Source organism: Xiphophorus maculatus, chromosome 9 (assembly GCF_002775205.1).
Source record: "Xiphophorus maculatus strain JP 163 A chromosome 9, X_maculatus-5.0-male, whole genome shotgun sequence".
Taxonomy (NCBI): domain Eukaryota; kingdom Metazoa; phylum Chordata; class Actinopteri; order Cyprinodontiformes; family Poeciliidae; genus Xiphophorus; species Xiphophorus maculatus.
In genome coordinates this window covers 554343-571903 of record NC_036451.1, presented here as the reverse complement: position 1 = coordinate 571903, position 17561 = coordinate 554343, and the positions used below count along the sequence as shown (strand labels likewise).

The following is a 17561-nucleotide window of genomic DNA, read 5'->3' as shown; positions in this document are numbered from 1 at the left end:
TCTAATTTCAAGATTTGGCATCTATTGTAATTAACTTTATTGCAGTAGCAAAAAGCTACCAGTAGGAGGCAGTGTGCTCTCGTATTCGCTCCAGAGTCTGTATAATTGACAACCAGCTTCAGAACAGATTCCAGGAGGATTTGAGAAGTACGGAGTTGTTTCTGCCTCGTTACTTCAACCTGTTCTATCCTGTTTGCAGGAAAAATCAGAGTCTGTTACACTGACACCAGTCCTGGTATGTGTAACAGGTTCTTGGGGGCTCGTCCGAGATCAGCACCACCCACTGGTCGGGAGCTGATCCAGATATAGATGGAACCAGGAGCGAGCGGTTTCTGCTGCAACTTGGAGTGCGAGAGACTGAGTTGACCGGGATCGGTGGTTGGACTTTGAGATTGAGTGTGAGAAGGGAAGAGAGGAACTATGTTGGACATTGGAAGAAAAGGCCTCGTGTGGGACATTAGGAAGAGTCTTCTCAAACTGACTGCAAGTGAAATATTTCAGATTGCCAAACATGTTGGTCCTGTGCCGGACAAAGATCTGTCTGTGATGATGATCCTGAGGGCTGCCTGTAATACATTAATGCATTCATGTACAACAAACCTCTCCTTGAGTCAGAGGACAGAGGGATGGTTGAATTATTGGTCTTAAAGGACACTATTGACAAAGTGGTCTAAGTATGTAAAGTAATGTTGGCAGAAAAGGTTTCTGATGTTGATGTTAATCCCATTATTGAACCATATAATACAACAGCTTTTACTAAATCCTCTAACACAATACAGGGTGGTGTTAGTGAATTGTGGCCAACCTTCTATCATACATTACTCAGACAAAATATATGTAGCGCAAACAAACATTGATGTCACTGCATATGACAACACTAATACAACTACAGTTAATTCAACAGCACCCCCGCCAAGTGATGGCCTGCAAAGAATTCTGTTAAGTTACACAGATCTGGGCAAAAAAACTGATGCAGTGTGTTGACCTTTGGTTGCAAAACCAGCTTCACCACAGCTTGCAGCTACCAGAGTTGGGGCATCCCAAGACTTTAAAGAGGAAAGAGGGCCAAATCGCAACCACAACAAGCAATACGAACAGTTTGTCCCCAACAGAGAACTTTCATTTCTCCCCCGGAGAGAATTTAAGATTGAAGGTGGCCAGACTGGTGATCATTCATCTGACATGTCCTACAGTAATGTGTGTTGACAAATTGATAACTTTGCTGACTCTGACATTGTCCAGATAATTAAACCAGGTAGCTTCAAAGACATGTTGATAAACAAAGATGATATGAAAGTTACAGAGCTGGAGAGATTTCTACAATCTCATCTGAGGGAGAAAAATAGCACTGAACTGTTTCAAGAGTTAATCTGCACCAAACAGCATGACAATGAGACTCCATAACAGTTTCTTTACAGAGTAATTGGACTAGAACAGTGAATAATGTTCATTTCTAACCTCTCTGACAGTACTAAGTACAGCAAGGCAACAGTTCAAGATGTATTCTTACACACTGTTTATCAGGGGCTTGGGCATAAACATAATGACATTGGAAGGGAGCTGAAATCCCACTTGGCTGAACCTGACGTCAAAGATAAGACGATCCTAAGGCATGTAATGAGGAAAACAAGTGAGGAAAATGAGAGACGACAAAGATTAGGACCTGTGGCCCGTCAGAATCACAGTTTGACACTGACACACCACTAGAACAACATACAACACACCAGAGGAGCAAGTCAGTTGTTGACACTGACATCATCAACCAGCTAACCTCAAGTATTGATACTCTCACTCACATGGTGGATTCTATGAAACAAGGTGCAAGAGCACAACAGTTTGAGCAAGCCTGTCAGTGTTAACAGGAGAATGTGTAGCACCGGTATCACACGGCTAACTGCGCTACTGGACCAGTTCTAGGCTCTAAGGAGTGGGGAAGCAAGAATAACAACACCAGAGACCGCTGCTTTAAATGCAAAAAGCCGGCAATTTACTGAATGCAAAACACACATGAAACACAATACACAAAACCCCCCTAAAAAAAGAAGAAAAAGAAAAATGTATCACTTCTTTTTACTCACTAGTTCACCTAGCTTATTTCAGTAAAACTAATCTAATTTAGTTAGACCAGTCTCTTTTTCCTAGGTTATTTTAGTCAAACTAATTTAAGTTAGTTAGACCAGTCTCCTTTTCTTAGGTTGCACCTATTTTAGGATTCCTATTTTTTCTCTGAGTTAACTCGCTTTTTTTTTTCTTTCACAGGTAAGGAAATACCTTCAAACAAATCAAAGTGGACCACAATTATTCAATTCACATTCAGAGACATAACATATGAAAAGCCAAGTATGCCACTTTAAACTCGAGTTCAAGTCCAAATGTGAATTCAGGTTCTCAGTTCAATGAAAAGCTTCAGTTTTGATTCAGTCCAGAAAAATAATGATAATTTCACCAGTTCTTAAATCAGTTCTTAATCCTGTTCAGTTCGGTTTGAACCAGTTCCTGAAGTTCCTACCGCTCCGGCAGCAAATTATCATACGCAGGAGAGTCCCTCCCTGATATGATGGAGAAGATGAATTGAAGGTCTAGGTCTGGCTCGCCATCTTGAATCCCGTCTGTGAATGTGGACGTCGCACACGGCAGACCAATCTTCGCTCCGACCGAGCTTCCAACCGAACAAAAAAACCTGACCTGTGTAACAGGCCACAAACACGACAAAACTCTTTTTAAATCCTTAAATTATACAAATAAATTCTTCTTCATAAACTCAACATATTAACTGGATAACCGTTTATACATTAACCTGATCACAGTTTATAACGGAGTATTTCTTTCAAACAGCTACGTCTTAAGCGTTAGCTTTCTGCCAAAAGGAAAAGTACAATACGGTGAATATGTAAGAAAATAAACACAAAACTCACCAAAACCGATGTAACTCAGTTCTCATAAAATCCCAGTCAGTTTCCGACCAGGTAAATTATGTCTTCTTAACTATAATATTAACTTTTTTTTTCCGTTAATCAATCAACTGCTCTTTTCCTCCGATTCCTCCTCTGCTCTCTCCCTCTGGTTTGTGCACCGCAGCGTCACCCAGGCGTCGCGTCTGTGACGCTGGTTCCTTAAAGGGGCAGCGACGTTATTCTCTGTTCAGACTTTTAATCCGCTATTTATTCTTATTTATGTCAGATTTTAACATGGGCAAGTATTTATTCCTATTTATTCAGATTTTAACTGAGCAGCTATTTATTCCTTTTTATTCAGATTTTAACTGAGCAGCTATTTATTCCTATTTGTCAGATTTTAACGTGGGTTACATCCTCCCCTCTTTACCTAATGCACGTCCCTGTGCATTTTGAACTTCATACTGTCATAACTCCAGGGATTCTTAGAGAGCTAGGTTCTTCAAGAGAGTCTGTAAATACATCACTCAAGGTTTGAAATAAAGACTGAACTATTGTAATCAACGGGTTTCCTAGTTCAGGATAAGTCAGTCTTTTAGTCGCTTTTCTGTCTCTGATAGGTCTCCCCGAACAGTCACTTTCATTTTGGTTGTCTGTTTGACCCAGATCACTTGTGTTTTCTTTGCTCTCCTGAGCAGGTTGAGTAGAAGGATGGATATTATCCGGATCTTTCTCAGGTAGGTTCCCAATTTCCTCTTCAGCAATTGAGTCTCTCTCTTCAGGATCAGGCGAGTCTCTCTCTTCAGGATCAGGTGAGTCTCTCTCTTCAGGATCAGGTGAGTCTCTCTCTTCAGTTTCTACTGGAGAATTATCAGGGGAAGCTTCAGCTACGTCTGAAAGATTTTGCTCAACAGTAGCCAAGTCAGGTTCTGGTTCGATCCTTCCAGGTAAGTATTCCATAGGTCCGGAGGTCAGGTTGAAACCTATTGTGTCCACTTTTAGGTTTCTTTGATAGTGATATTCCTCAGAATCAGATTGGGATTCATCCTCATCAGCTCCATCTGATGTGTTATCTTTAGAATATTGTCGAGTTCTTGGTCGCCTTACTGCCTTTGGCGGGTTAATTTCGCTTTCGACCGGGGTCACAGTAAGGAAACCGCATGGCAGCAGGAGGTCACGATGAAGAGTTCTTTGTGGACCATCTCTTGTCTCAGGTTTCACAACATACACTGGGACGTCTCCGGACTGTCTCAGGACAACATACACGTCGGACTCCCACCTGTCAGCTAACTTGTGCTTGCCTCTGAGACGGACATTTCGGACCAGGACTCTGTCGCCTGCTATCAAGGTGGAGTCAACGACATGCTTGTCAAACCTTGCTTTGTTGTGATCGGCTGTCTTTTTAGCATTCTCAGTTGCTACTCTGTAACTGTCTTCAAGTTGAGATTTCAGGTTGCGGACATACTGCGAGTGAGAGCCTGGCTGATGATTGACTGGTAGGCCAAAGGCTAGGTCAACTGGCAATCTCGGCTGAAGCCCAAACATTAACTCGTAAGGGGTAAAGCCGGTTGTCTCGTTCTTAGTACAATTATAAGCATGTACTAACGGCTTGACATATTCTCGCCAGTGACTCTTCTTCTGGTTTTCAAGGGTTCCCAACATGTTGAGCAGGGTCCTGTTGAAGCGTTCTACAGGATTCCCTCTCGGATGGTAGGGTGTGGTTCTTATCTTTTTGGTGCCGATGAGCTCACACAGTTCTTTTATTGTTCGGGAATCAAAGTCGGGACCTTGGTCACTGTGGAGTCTTTCAGGAATGCCATAATGGACGAAAAAGTGGTCCCACAAAGTCTTGGCCACTGTCCTGGCTTTCTGATTCGGGGTGGGGACTGCCACTGCATATTTCGTAAAATGGTCGGTGATGACCAGAATGTCTTTTGTGTTACTTGAGTCCGGCTCCACACTGAGAAAATCCATGCACACGAGTTCGAGTGGTCTCGTGGCCACGATGTTGATGAGTGGTGCAGCTTTCTCGGGCATGGTCTTACGTCGTATGCAACGGTTGCAGGTTCTGACTTTATTTTCCACCTCAGTTGACATTTTGGGCCAATAGAACCGCTTCCTGACAAGATCTAGCGTGCGCTCTGTGCCCATATGGCCCATGTTGTCGTGGAGGCTCTCGAGGACTACGAATTTCAGGGCTTCTGGGAGTACAAGCTGGTAGTGAGTCTGAGCACCCTCTTGTCGCCTGCGATACAAAACACCATTTGAAACCTCCAGTTTGTTCCACTCCCTCAATAAGAGACCAAGCTCAGGAAGTTCTTTCCTCAAGGATGGAGGGGGTTTCTCTCCGGACTCCACTTGCCTGAGGACTTCACCAATGAAGGGATCAGCATTTTGTTTGTCTCTTAGTTCAGCTGGTGATAATGGGGGGATGACAGGTAAGCCACCAAGCTGATCCTCCTCTTCAAAGCTTTGAGGGAGAGCCTTTGGATGGTGGGCAAGTGACACAACCAAGGTGGTGCTGGGTGATGTTTCCCCAGGGTGATTGTTGATTACTTCATGGACCAAGTGCTTCTCACAGATGGCTTTGATGGTGCTTTCATTCAAATGTGCATAATCAGCCTCTGACAAGTGTCTTTTTGTGAATTGTTGTATCCTCTCCAACTCTTTTTGTGACGATGTGTCATCAGGTGCTTTGCCATGAGGACGTCTGGACAGCCCGTCTGCGTCCTGATTCTGCTTACCAGCTCTATACTGTAGCTGGAAATCGAACGTCGACAGAGCGGCCAACCATCTGTAGCTCGTGGCGTCGAGCTTAGCTGAGGTAAGAATGTACGTTAATGGATTGCTATCTGTGACAGCAAGGAATGTGGCTCCGTACAGGTAATCCTGGAATTTCTCTGTTACTGCCCACTTAAGGGCAAGAAATTCTAATTTGTGAGCAGGATACCTGGACTCACACTTTGACAGACCTCGGCTTGCATAAGCAATGACGCGCTTCTGTCCCTGTCGCTCCTGGTAGAGAGCGGCACCGAGGCCCGAAGTGCTTGCATCTGTATGTAAAATGTAAGAGAGCTTGGGGTCAGCAAATCCGAGGATGGGTGCGGTTGTCAGTTTTTCAATTATGGTGTCGAACGCTGTTTGGCAAGCGAGCGTCCATCTGTCACCAAAGCCGTCCTTTGGATTGAAATACTTCTCAGGGTTCACTGTGGTTTTTGCGTGCTTCCTTAGCGGTGGATAGCCAGCAGTGAGCTCGTTGAGTGGCTTCACAATCTTTGAGTAGTCTTTAATGAAACGTCGGTAGTAACCACAGAAACCCAGGAAGGTTCTTAGCTCCTTCAAGTTGTTTGGTTTTGGCCAGGTTTTTAATGCCGCTACTTTGTCAGGGTCGGTCTCAATGCCCTTTTCAGACACAATGTGGCCGAGGTATCTTACAGAAGTTCGGTAGAACTTGCATTTCTTTGGTGACAGTTTCAAACCAAACTCTTTCAATCGGTTGAGCACGCACATCAACCTTTCCTCGTGCTCCTCCAATGTAGAGGAGAAGATGATGAGGTCGTCCAGAAAAACTAGGGCTTGCTTCAAGTTCAACCCTCCCATACAACGCTCCATAAGCCTCTGGAACGTGCTAGGGGCGTTGGTTATTCCCTGAGGCATCCTGTTGAATTCAAAGAATCCTAGAGGGCAGACGAATGCGGTTTTGTGTTTGTCTGCTTCCTCCATCTCTATTTGATAGAAGCCTGATTTGAGATCGAGAACCGAGAACCACCTGGACCCGGTCAACGCTGAGAAGGATTCTTCCAGATTAGGTAAGGCATATGAATCCTTTACCGTTTGTGCGTTTAATTTTCTATAATCTATGCAGAGTCTGACATCGCCATCTTTTTTCCTGACAACTACGATTGGCGAGGAGAAAGGCGATTCTGATTCACGGATGACTTCTGCATCGAGGAGTTGCTGGAGATGGGTACGCACAGCCTCTATGTCCTGCGGATGTATAGGTCTTGGCCTATGTTTGAATGGTGTCTCGTCACTGAGAGTTATATGGTGTTTGATTCTGTCAGTGCGGCCAAAGTCAAGCTCATGCCTTGCAAACACCTCTGGCATGGAGCTCAATTTCTCTGTTATCCTCTCTTTCCACTCGTTGGGTACAGGAGAATCAGTAAGGTCAAAGTCGAGATTTGGTTTTTGGTCAGGTTTTGTAGGAGAGTCTGAGCCAGGGGTCTTGACAGGTTGAACACTCTCAACAACATCTATCTCTGCTATCACAGCCCTTGGGGACATGGTGATGTCATGCTGTGACTCGTTTTTGAGCGTGACTGGGATGCAGCGTGATGGCTTTGGTGGTAGACTCACCAGACTATCTGCCACCAGGATGCCGCCAGGCAGGGACGATGACTTTGGTGACTCTACCATCACCCACTTTCCAACGTCAGATGTCCTGCAGCTCACTGATCCTTGAAGGACTTTGGTCTGTCCAGCTGAAATGGTCTCGAGGTCTCTACCATGAAGTCTCACCTTCCCCAGGTTGGAATCAACAGACAGTTTTTTCCGGATTTCAAGGGTCTTTAAGACGACTTTGTAGCCATAAGGAAGAGACTGAAAGTTTTGAGGTGCAATCTCTGCATACTTCTCATAGAGAACATCCAAGGTATTTGTGCCTATAAGCACTGATGACAACGTGGAGCGCATGTCAGGTACAACCAAGACCAGTGTAGGTACCTCGATGTCGACTCCAAGCAAGCTCTTTGGGAATCTGATGGTGGCCTCAACATAGCCAAGGTAAGGGACGCTTTGACCGTTGGCTCCTTCCACTTCTAGCAGGTCGTTCAAAGAATTGAGAGGCAAGTGAGACAGGTTCTCTAGATAGAAGGAGTTGGGAATTGTTGATACTTGGGAGCCTGAATCCAACAAGCAGCTACAGTCTTTGTCAGCTATGGTCACTTGTGCGGTGCACTTGGCTCCAATCAGACCTTTTGGCAAAGTTACTGACTGTCTTTGTGTGTGAGAGTACACATGGGCTCTGTGCAACTTCTTTTTGGGACATTTTGCCTGTGTTCCAGTCCCCGTTTGTCCCACAACCGGAACTGGGAGTAGTTTAAAGGATCAGGCTTTGAAGTGCCATGTTGTCTGTCCCATGCTAACTGCTTTTCTTTTAGCTGCTTCCTCTTCTCAGCCACCAGAGATGGGTTTGGCTCGCTTTCACACTGAGGCTTAATATGCCCATCCTCTCCACATCTAAAGCAATACCAGGGCCTTGGTCTATTGCTTGTGCTGATGCTTGCATCTCGGCTGTGGGGCTGCAACCTTTGAGATGTGTGAGTGATAGCTGGGGAATGTGTGCCAGCTGTCTGGGGAGCTAGTGGTCTGGCAGCAGATTTAGCTTTTCTATTGTCTTTCTGCGTGATGCGTGTGAGCTGGGACTGTAGGTCAGCTATTTGTTTCTTTAAGTCTTGGATTTCAGACCTGTGATCAGGAGCTGGCTGAGATGAGCCGCAGTCCTCTTCACTCTGCACATAAATGCCTTGATAATGAGAAGACACTCTTGGTTTTGAAACGTTGAAGTGCTGTTTCATGCGTGAAGCTTTGGAAGAACGTTTGTCTTCTGCTGTACGGAGTAACAGGAGAAGTTCAGCAAAGGTAGGTGGATTCTGCTTCTTTTGTTCTAGCTGGAGTTCAGCTATCAAGATGTTATCCCAACAGCCTCTGACAAACTGCCTGAGAAGATGCCGATCAAGGTCGCTTGCAGTTACACCTCCCCTTCTGAGGGTGGTGCTCAGCATGACCTGTAGCCGTTGTAGGTAAGCTGAGGGTTTCTCACCATTATCCTGCATTGTGTTGAGATACTTGGCAAAGAGGTCATCTCCATCCTCAACTGTGCCAAAAGCAGAGTCCAAGATCTCTAAATACGCACTAAGGGGAGAATCAGGTGTCAGGTGCTTCACGATGTCAATAGGAGGTGATAAGAGACTTTCAAGAAGCTTTCGCGACTTGTAAAGATCAGACTGTGTCATATCTTTAAGGAGAAGTTCCACACTGGAGCACCATGTCTCATAATCTACTTCACTGTTGGGACGTGGGACATGCCCAGAGAAGGGTCTGAGTCTCAAGGAAGTGTGCACCTGCAGAGCAGAGTCTTCATTTCTCACTATGTGCTCAACAATTACTTTTTGTATATCAGATGGATTGACGTCAGAGAGTTTCAGAGCGGGTTGTGCCTTTTCTTTAGATGGTGTCGATGGTGGGGACCAATGATGTTGAACGTGCTGCTGCGGGGCCATACTGGGCAGGAGGCCTACATGTGCAGCATATTCAGGGGCATCTTCATCTTAGGACTCTGAGTGATCTAGATCAACAGTCTCACTAATGAGGGAGAGCTCTTCTCTGAGGACAGCTGCAAAGTCTTTACCAGTCTGTTTTGCAATGTCCTTTAACTCGGAAAGGTAAGTCTGTGTAGCTGTTTTGCTAACTACAGGTGTGTAAACATTAGCTAAGGCTCTGATGTAGTAGGTGACATCAGTCCTAGTCTTACTGTTAAGCCTGTATGGCAATGAAGGTAAGAGAGATTGCATAGCTACACTATACGTATACTCTACAATAATCTGCTTGGCTGACTCTGGTTCAGTGAGGTCTACTGGAATTACCCTTTGAATGGAACCATATTGTTTCAGGAAGTCGCTTAGTTCGTCATCAGTTTCTGTGTCAGTTATACCGCTAACTATGACTGAGTTAGGGATTTTTACACTACTGGTTTGAACGACATCCATTTTTTATTCTTTTTACACTAAGAACAATATTATACGGTCTCTGGTTTCTAGTTTAAATGCTTTAAGCCACTCCTGGCTGGCTCGCCAAGTTGTAGCACCGGTATCACACGGCTAACTGCGCTACTGGACCAGTTCTAGGCTCTAAGGAGTGGGGAAGCAAAAATAACAACACCAGAGACCGCTGCTTTAAATGCAAAAAGCCGGCAATTTACTGAATGCAAAACACACATGAAACACAATACACAAAACCCCCCTAAAAAAAGAAGAAAAAGAAAAATGTATCACTTCTTTTTACTCACTAGTTCACCTAGCTTATTTCAGTAAAACTAATCTAATTTAGTTAGACCAGTCTCTTTTTCCTAGGTTATTTTAGTCAAACTAATTTAAGTTAGTTAGACCAGTCTCCTTTTCTTAGGTTGCACCTATTTTAGGATTCCTATTTTTTCTCTGAGTTAACTCGCTTTTTTTTTTCTTTCACAGGTAAGGAAATACCTTCAAACAAATCAAAGTGGACCACAATTATTCAATTCACATTCAGAGACATAACATATGAAAAGCCAAGTATGCCACTTTAAACTCGAGTTCAAGTCCAAATGTGAATTCAGGTTCTCAGTTCAATGAAAAGCTTCAGTTTTGATTCAGTCCAGAAAAATAATGATAATTTCACCAGTTCTTAAATCAGTTCTTAATCCTGTTCAGTTCGGTTTGAACCAGTTCCTGAAGTTCCTACCGCTCCGGCAGCAAATTATCATACGCAGGAGAGTCCCTCCCTGATATGATGGAGAAGATGAATTGAAGGTCTAGGTCTGGCTCGCCATCTTGAATCCCGTCTGTGAATGTGGACGTCGCACACGGCAGACCAATCTTCGCTCCGACCGAGCTTCCAACCGAACAAAAAAACCTGACCTGTGTAACAGGCCACAAACACGACAAAACTCTTTTTAAATCCTTAAATTATACAAATAAATTCTTCTTCATAAACTCAACATATTAACTGGATAACCGTTTATACATTAACCTGATCACAGTTTATAACGGAGTATTTCTTTCAAACAGCTACGTCTTAAGCGTTAGCTTTCTGCCAAAAGGAAAAGTACAATACGGTGAATATGTAAGAAAATAAACACAAAACTCACCAAAACCGATGTAACTCAGTTCTCATAAAATCCCAGTCAGTTTCCGACCAGGTAAATTATGTCTTCTTAACTATAATATTAACTTTTTTTTTCCGTTAATCAATCAACTGCTCTTTTCCTCCGATTCCTCCTCTGCTCTCTCCCTCTGGTTTGTGCACCGCAGCGTCACCCAGGCGTCGCGTCTGTGACGCTGGTTCCTTAAAGGGGCAGCGACGTTATTCTCTGTTCAGACTTTTAATCCGCTATTTATTCTTATTTATGTCAGATTTTAACATGGGCAAGTATTTATTCCTATTTATTCAGATTTTAACTGAGCAGCTATTTATTCCTTTTTATTCAGATTTTAACTGAGCAGCTATTTATTCCTATTTGTCAGATTTTAACGTGGGTTACAAATGGGTCAGGCGAGGTTCAAACAGCTGTCCCACCAGTGTTGAAAATGGCTTATCAAATTCTAATCATTGCTTCTTTTGTGGTGTGGAGGGTCACAGAGCTGTTGGCTGCCTCAAAAGGCTGCTGCAGCAGGAAATCTGCAGCCAGCCACTGGAGAGGGGCAACCAGTGACCAGGGTCCAACCCCAACCAAAGACAACATCAAGTCAACAAGATACCTCTGTCTCCACATCTGGGGTGACAAAGAGACCATCTCATAGAAAAGAAAATAGTACTGATTTGTCACAGCACTCACTAATCAAGAAAAATGAACAGGTTGCGTGGCTGATTGGGAGGAAAAATCTGATCCTATGCTACCTTAATAGACTTGCCGTTAATGCATTACTAGACACAGGGGCCCAAGTCAGTATGATTGAGCACACCTGGAAAAACAAACATTTGCCAAATATTGACATACGACCTCTCTCTGAACTACTGAACAATGAAGATGAAAGTGAATTACAAGTATATGCTGTCAATGGGGACCTGATTCCATTTGATGGATAGGTTGCCATAACTGTAAGTCTGCCTGGAATTGAAGACCCCAATCTGCTGATTAGTGTGCCTTTTCTGGTGAGCAGTCTGCCCATTGAAAGACCCCTACTTGGTCTCAATATGGTGGAGGAACTGATCCTGGGAGAACAAAACAAGCTCATTCCAACACTCATAACTTTACTCTGTGGGGCCATCTCAATCTCAAAAGACAAAGCTGAGGGAATAGTGAACTGCATATCCACCACAAAACCCAGCATACAACAGGGGTGCCTCAAGGTTTGAAGACAAGACATCATCATTCCAGCAGGGCTTGAGCCCCTGCCCTTTTTATCCTTGATGTCCCTAGTGCCCTTTTTGAGTATTTTTTTATTATTTTGTTTTTATTATTTTTATTTTTAATCTGTATGTCAGAAGGCCTGTTTGTGCCCCTCAGCAATAATATTTAGCTAAATATAATAATTTAGTAAAAATAAACTAGTCTGGCTGCCCTCAGTCTAATAAGTTTCTCTGACTCCATGATGTTCAGACTCCGGGTCCTGTCATGTTCTGTGTATTTATTTCGAGTTTCGGTGTTTCTGAGTTTCCATGTTGTCCTGTCTTCCCCTTGATGGTCCCCAGGTGTTTCTCGTCCCCGTAATTACCTCCTGTGTATTTAGTGTCTCCTGTGTGCCTGTGTCTTTGTCGGGTCCTCGTCTCATTGTGGCGTGTAGTCTCTGTCATCTGTGTGCCCAATCCGTCGTCTTATCCTTTGTGTAACTGGTTGCTACCGGCGTCGAGCCCTGGCTTCCGCTCGGCCGTGCTGCCCGGTATTCAGGACATTATTGGACTGTGTAATTCTTGATATTCATTATTAAAACCATCATTTCTCACTACATCCTGGGTCTACAGCGTCTGCCTCACCACCTACACCCGCACCTTATGACAGGTCCATGGTGAGGAAGGGGCGGATCTGTGTCCTCTTAACTATCAAATTATAGGCAAGAATATTTTTTCATTTGTGAATGAAAACGTAGGTCTGATGTTGATGTTAGAAAAACTGTTTCTATTTATATTTTTATAATCGTCCTTGCAATAACGGGACAAAACCCGCCTCGCCCCTAAACACAGAAATGCTTCGGCTGCAGAGAAAACTTCTGACTTTAACTTCATCATTCTGCTAAATGCCCAGTTCACTACAGGCAGTCTGAGTAGGTCCACTGACAGATATAAAGAATATCTATCTTTATATCAGACATCCTGATATAAGACATGGTACCGACTGTCACCGCAAGTCGCAATGCAGATCAAAGCCCCGGTACCACCTGGTACCATCTGCTGATTGTTCGCTCTGCTTCTCCTTAACGTTTCTACGAGGTGGGTTAAAGCCGCTGCTGATGGGACCTGGGCTGGAAGTGAGCGGCTGTAAATAGAAGTTATTGCAAAACCTCAAGTGTTAAAGGAAGATTCGGCCCAGAGCATTTAGAGTTCACAAAATAAACGTCAGAGAAAATATTGTAGCAATAATTAGAACCGCAGCATAAAGCCAAACATGCCACAATGAAATGAATCAAACTGACAGGGGCCACCGGGGGATTAAAGGCAGATTCCAGAGATGCGCATCACAGCAGCTGTTCCTCCAAGGTCGGCCCAAGGTAATATGGGGCCTTAGACAGAACTCCTCTTCCTACTAAGAACCTCAACATCACTAACATGTTTAGATATAGATAAGGTGAATCTGTGAGAGGGAGACCAGGTTTATTGGCAGAGTTTAAAATCAATCACTGATTATTGGTTGTTTGCTGTGATGTATTTACAAACCCAATTTAAACACAAAGTTTATACCATATTGTAGCCATGGTAACACAACAATCAAACTATCAAGATGATTCTTTAAACTTTTACAAAGTAAACGTCCTAATTAAATCCTAAATGTACTATTTATTTTTCTCAGCTGAATGCATTAAATAAAATTTAATAACATTGTCATTCTCTATAAATGAATGCTACAGGTTTAGATCTATGGTCTGTGTTACAATTAAACCATTTCTAGGGGCCCCTGAGTGTCTGGAAGCCCCTGAATGTCTGGAGGCCCCTGAATGGCCCCTACCAGCAGCTACTGAGTTTTCTTTGATATTCCAGTCTTATAATTCTAGGTCTCGGAGGTGCTAACATCAAACTATTATATAGAGTTAACCCCTTTGAGTTTTTGATCTATAACTCAGTCTGCAGCCAGGTTGTTCTAGAGGTTAAATAGATATTATTAGGGCTTAATTAGTAAAATGGCAGCAAATTTGCTTATTTCATAACTTTATAACCAGCGACCTTCTCTCCTCTGGTCTGTTTGCATTGGGTCGACAGACTGGGATGTGCTCTGTGGGCCTCATGGGGAGGACATCGACAACATGTCTGACTGCATCACGGACTACATCAGATTCTGTGAGGACACTGTCATGCCAGCCCGGACCGTGCGCTGCTTCTCCAACAACAAACCCTGGATTACCAGTGACCTGAAGGCACTTCTAAACAAAAAGAAGATGGCTTTCAGGTCTGGAGATAAGGAGGAGCAGAGGAGAGTCCAGCGTGAACTCAAAGAGACACTGAGGACATGCAAGGACAACTACAGGAGGAAGCTTGAGTCCAAACTCGAGCAGAACAGTGCGAAAGTTGTGTGGAAAGGAATGAAGCACATCGCTGGGATGAAAGGGAAGGACATACAGACATCTGGGAGCCTGGAGAGAGCAAACCAGTTTAACCAGTTTTTCAACAGGTTTAGCTCACCTCCTGCTACTCCCCTACCACCACCATTCCCCCACACATCCACACTGCCCCAAGTTGTTCAATCCACCTACCGGCATTCTCCTGCACACCACCTCTCCTTCAGCCCCCCATCCCCCCCCTCCTCCCCGCTGCAGACAACAACACCTACCCCCAGCTAACGGTGACTACAGGCCAGGTTAAGAGACAGTTGGAACGATTATACCAGGGGAAGGCTGCAGGACCTGATGTCATTACAACACAGATCCTGAAGACCTGCTCCGGCCAGCTGTCCCCTGTACTGGCACACATGTACAACCTGAGCTTGAGGCTGGAGAGAGTCCCGCTGTGGTGGAAGACATCACATGTGGTTCCTGTTCCCAAGAAGCCAAGGCCATCCGACCCAGAGGACTACAGACCAGTTGCTCTCACATCTCATGTGATGAAGGTCATGGAGAGACTGGTCCTGGCCCAGCTGAGGCCTAGGATGAGGATGTTTCTAGACCCCCTGTAATTTGCCTACCTGCCCCACTTAGGAGAGGACTATGCCGTCATCTTCCTGCTGCAACGAGCACTGTCGCACCTGGATGGTGGAGGAGACACTGTGAGAATCACATTCTTTGATTTCTCCAGTGCCTTCAACACCATCCAGCCTCTGCTACTGGGTGAGAAGCTGCGGAGGATGGGTGTCAACAACTCAGTGATCTCCTGGGTGACTGACTACTTGACAGGCAGGCCACAGTTTATCTGTCTGGGCAGTGTCCTGTCTGATGTGGAATTCCTACGTCAGTGACGTAGGAACTCCACAGAGAACTGTGCTTTCTCCCTTTCTCTTCACCCTGTACACCACTGATTTCCAGTACAACTCTGAGTCATGTCACCTACAGAAGTTTTCTGATGACTCAGCGGTTGTCGGGTGTATAGGGGATAGAGGGGGAGGGGGAGTACAGGACACTGGTGGACAGCTTTGTGAAGTGGTATGAGCAGAATCACCTGAGGCTCAACATTAGTAAGACCAGAGAGATGGTGATTGACTTCAGAAGGAAGAAGACATCTTCACGGCCACTGAAGATCAAAGGGGAAGTGGTGGAGGAGGTGGAGGATTACAAATACCTGGGAGTTGTAATCAGCAACAGACTGGACTGGGCATCTAACACTGACGCTGTGTGCAAGAAGGGGATGAGCAGACTCCATTTTTTAAGGAAGCTGAGATCCTTCAATGTGTGCAGCAAGATGTTGGAGACCTTTTATCACAGTGTTGTTGCCGGTGCCATCTTCTTTGCTGCTGTGTGTTGGGGAAGCAGCATCAGAGCCAGTGACTCTAATAGACTGGACAAAATCATCAGGAAAGCTGGCTCTGTACTGGGACTAAGGCTGGAGTTCCTGGAAACTGCGGTGGAGAGGAGGACACTGAAGAAGGTTCTGTCTATTATGGACAATAAACAGCACCCTCTCCACCACATAGTGGTCAGACAGCGGAGCACCTTCTCACATAGACTGCTCCAGCTCCGCTGTCGTAGGGACAGATACAGGAAATCCTTCCTGCCACATGCCATCTCACTGTACAATAAAAGCTAAATCATTGTTCTGCACTAATCAGTCCAATTTTGCACAACTGCACTGTGGCACACTTGCTGTACATATATTTACAGATACATATCTGCTAAGATGATATTTCTGTTCAGAGAGCATAAACCGGTGTACCCAAACCACTGCTAAAAGAAGTCAAAGAGTACATCCAAGATTTCCTGGCACAAGGGTGGATAATAAAATCTAAGTCCCCATATTCAGCTCCAGTCCTGTGTGTGAGAAAAAAGGATGGGACACTGCGACTGTGCATCAACTATCGTCTGTTAAACCAAAAGACTGTCCCTGATCATCATCCTATGCTTAGGATACAAGATTTGATGGATACCTTTGGTGGAAATTGTATGTCCACTATTTTGGATCAGAGGAAAGCGTACTATCAGGGCTTTGTTGAACCAACATCCAGACATCTCACTGCATTTGTGACACCATGGGGGCTTTATGAATGGGTCCAGATCCCATTTGGTCTATTCAATGTCCCTTTCAGAGGAGTATGGAGGAGACACTTGGTTCTTTAAGGGACGAGTGTTGTCTGCCATATCTCGATGACGTCTTCTGTTATGCAAAATCCTTTGAAGAACATGTTGAGGGAGTTCGCAAGGTCCTGCAGGCACTACAACGACATGGTGTAAAACTATGACCAGAAAAATTTGAACTTTTCAAACAAGAAGTCCGCTATGTGGGGAGGCGTGTTTCTGCTGAATGTGTGCGAATCGACCCAAAAGATCTGGAAGCAGTGTCATCCCTAAAATATAAAGCACCGCAGACTGTGGGTGATGTTCGATGACTCCTGGGCTTCCTGAGCTATTACCGGTCTTACATACAGCACTTCTCCTGTATAACAAGACCTCTCTATGAACTGCTATAAACAAAATCTGGAAGCTCAGTGGTTCCAGTAGGGAGAGTGAAGTCCAAGGGACCACAACTGCCCTCCAACACACCTGTGGAGTGGTCAAAAGAACATCAAGAAACATTATAGCGACTTGTGAATGTGCTCATGACCCCACCTGTGTTAGGATACCTGGACTTCAACTTACCTTTTGTACTACACACTGATGCATCTGAAAGGGGGCTTGGAACCATTCTCTACCAACAACAAGAAGGAAAGTTGAGGGTCATAAGTTATGGCTCAAGGACAAGGACAAGGACACTGACTTCAGGTAAGAGAAACTATAACCTCCACAGTAGGAAGCTTGAGTTTCTGGCTTTGAAATGGGCAGTGTGTGATAAGTTTAGAGACTATCTCTACTACGCTCCACACTTCACAATTTATACAGACAATAATACCCTCACATATGTCATGAGTATGGGTGGGTGGGAGAACTGTCTGATTTCCGGTTTGATAAATATCGACCGGGAAAAGCCAATGTTGATGCTGATACATTAACCCGCATCCCACTGCATATGGAGAAGTATATGACATCCTGCACTGAGGAGCTGTCACGTGTGGCTGTTTGTATAACATGGGAAGGAAATAAAGCTGCTCAGAGGAGGGATGTTACCTGGGCGGCGGCACTT

General features: G+C 44.6%; 1 protein-coding gene and 2 long non-coding RNA genes across 6 annotated transcripts in view; all 3 read right to left on the bottom strand.

The window, feature by feature from the left end:
• LOC102226457 (rho GTPase-activating protein 39-like) overlaps window positions 1-17561 on the bottom strand; it is a 92941-nt gene that overhangs the window by 32467 nt on the left and 42913 nt on the right. The window lies entirely within an intron of this gene.
• Window positions 1965-4159, bottom strand: LOC111609709. Its single transcript, XR_002753277.1, has 2 exons — window positions 2916-4159; window positions 1965-2685 (listed from the first exon to the last, which is right to left on the bottom strand). It is a non-coding gene; the product is annotated as an uncharacterized LOC111609709 (long non-coding RNA).
• Window positions 9847-11185, bottom strand: LOC111609710. Its single transcript, XR_002753278.1, has 2 exons — window positions 10798-11185; window positions 9847-10567 (listed from the first exon to the last, which is right to left on the bottom strand). It is a non-coding gene; the product is annotated as an uncharacterized LOC111609710 (long non-coding RNA).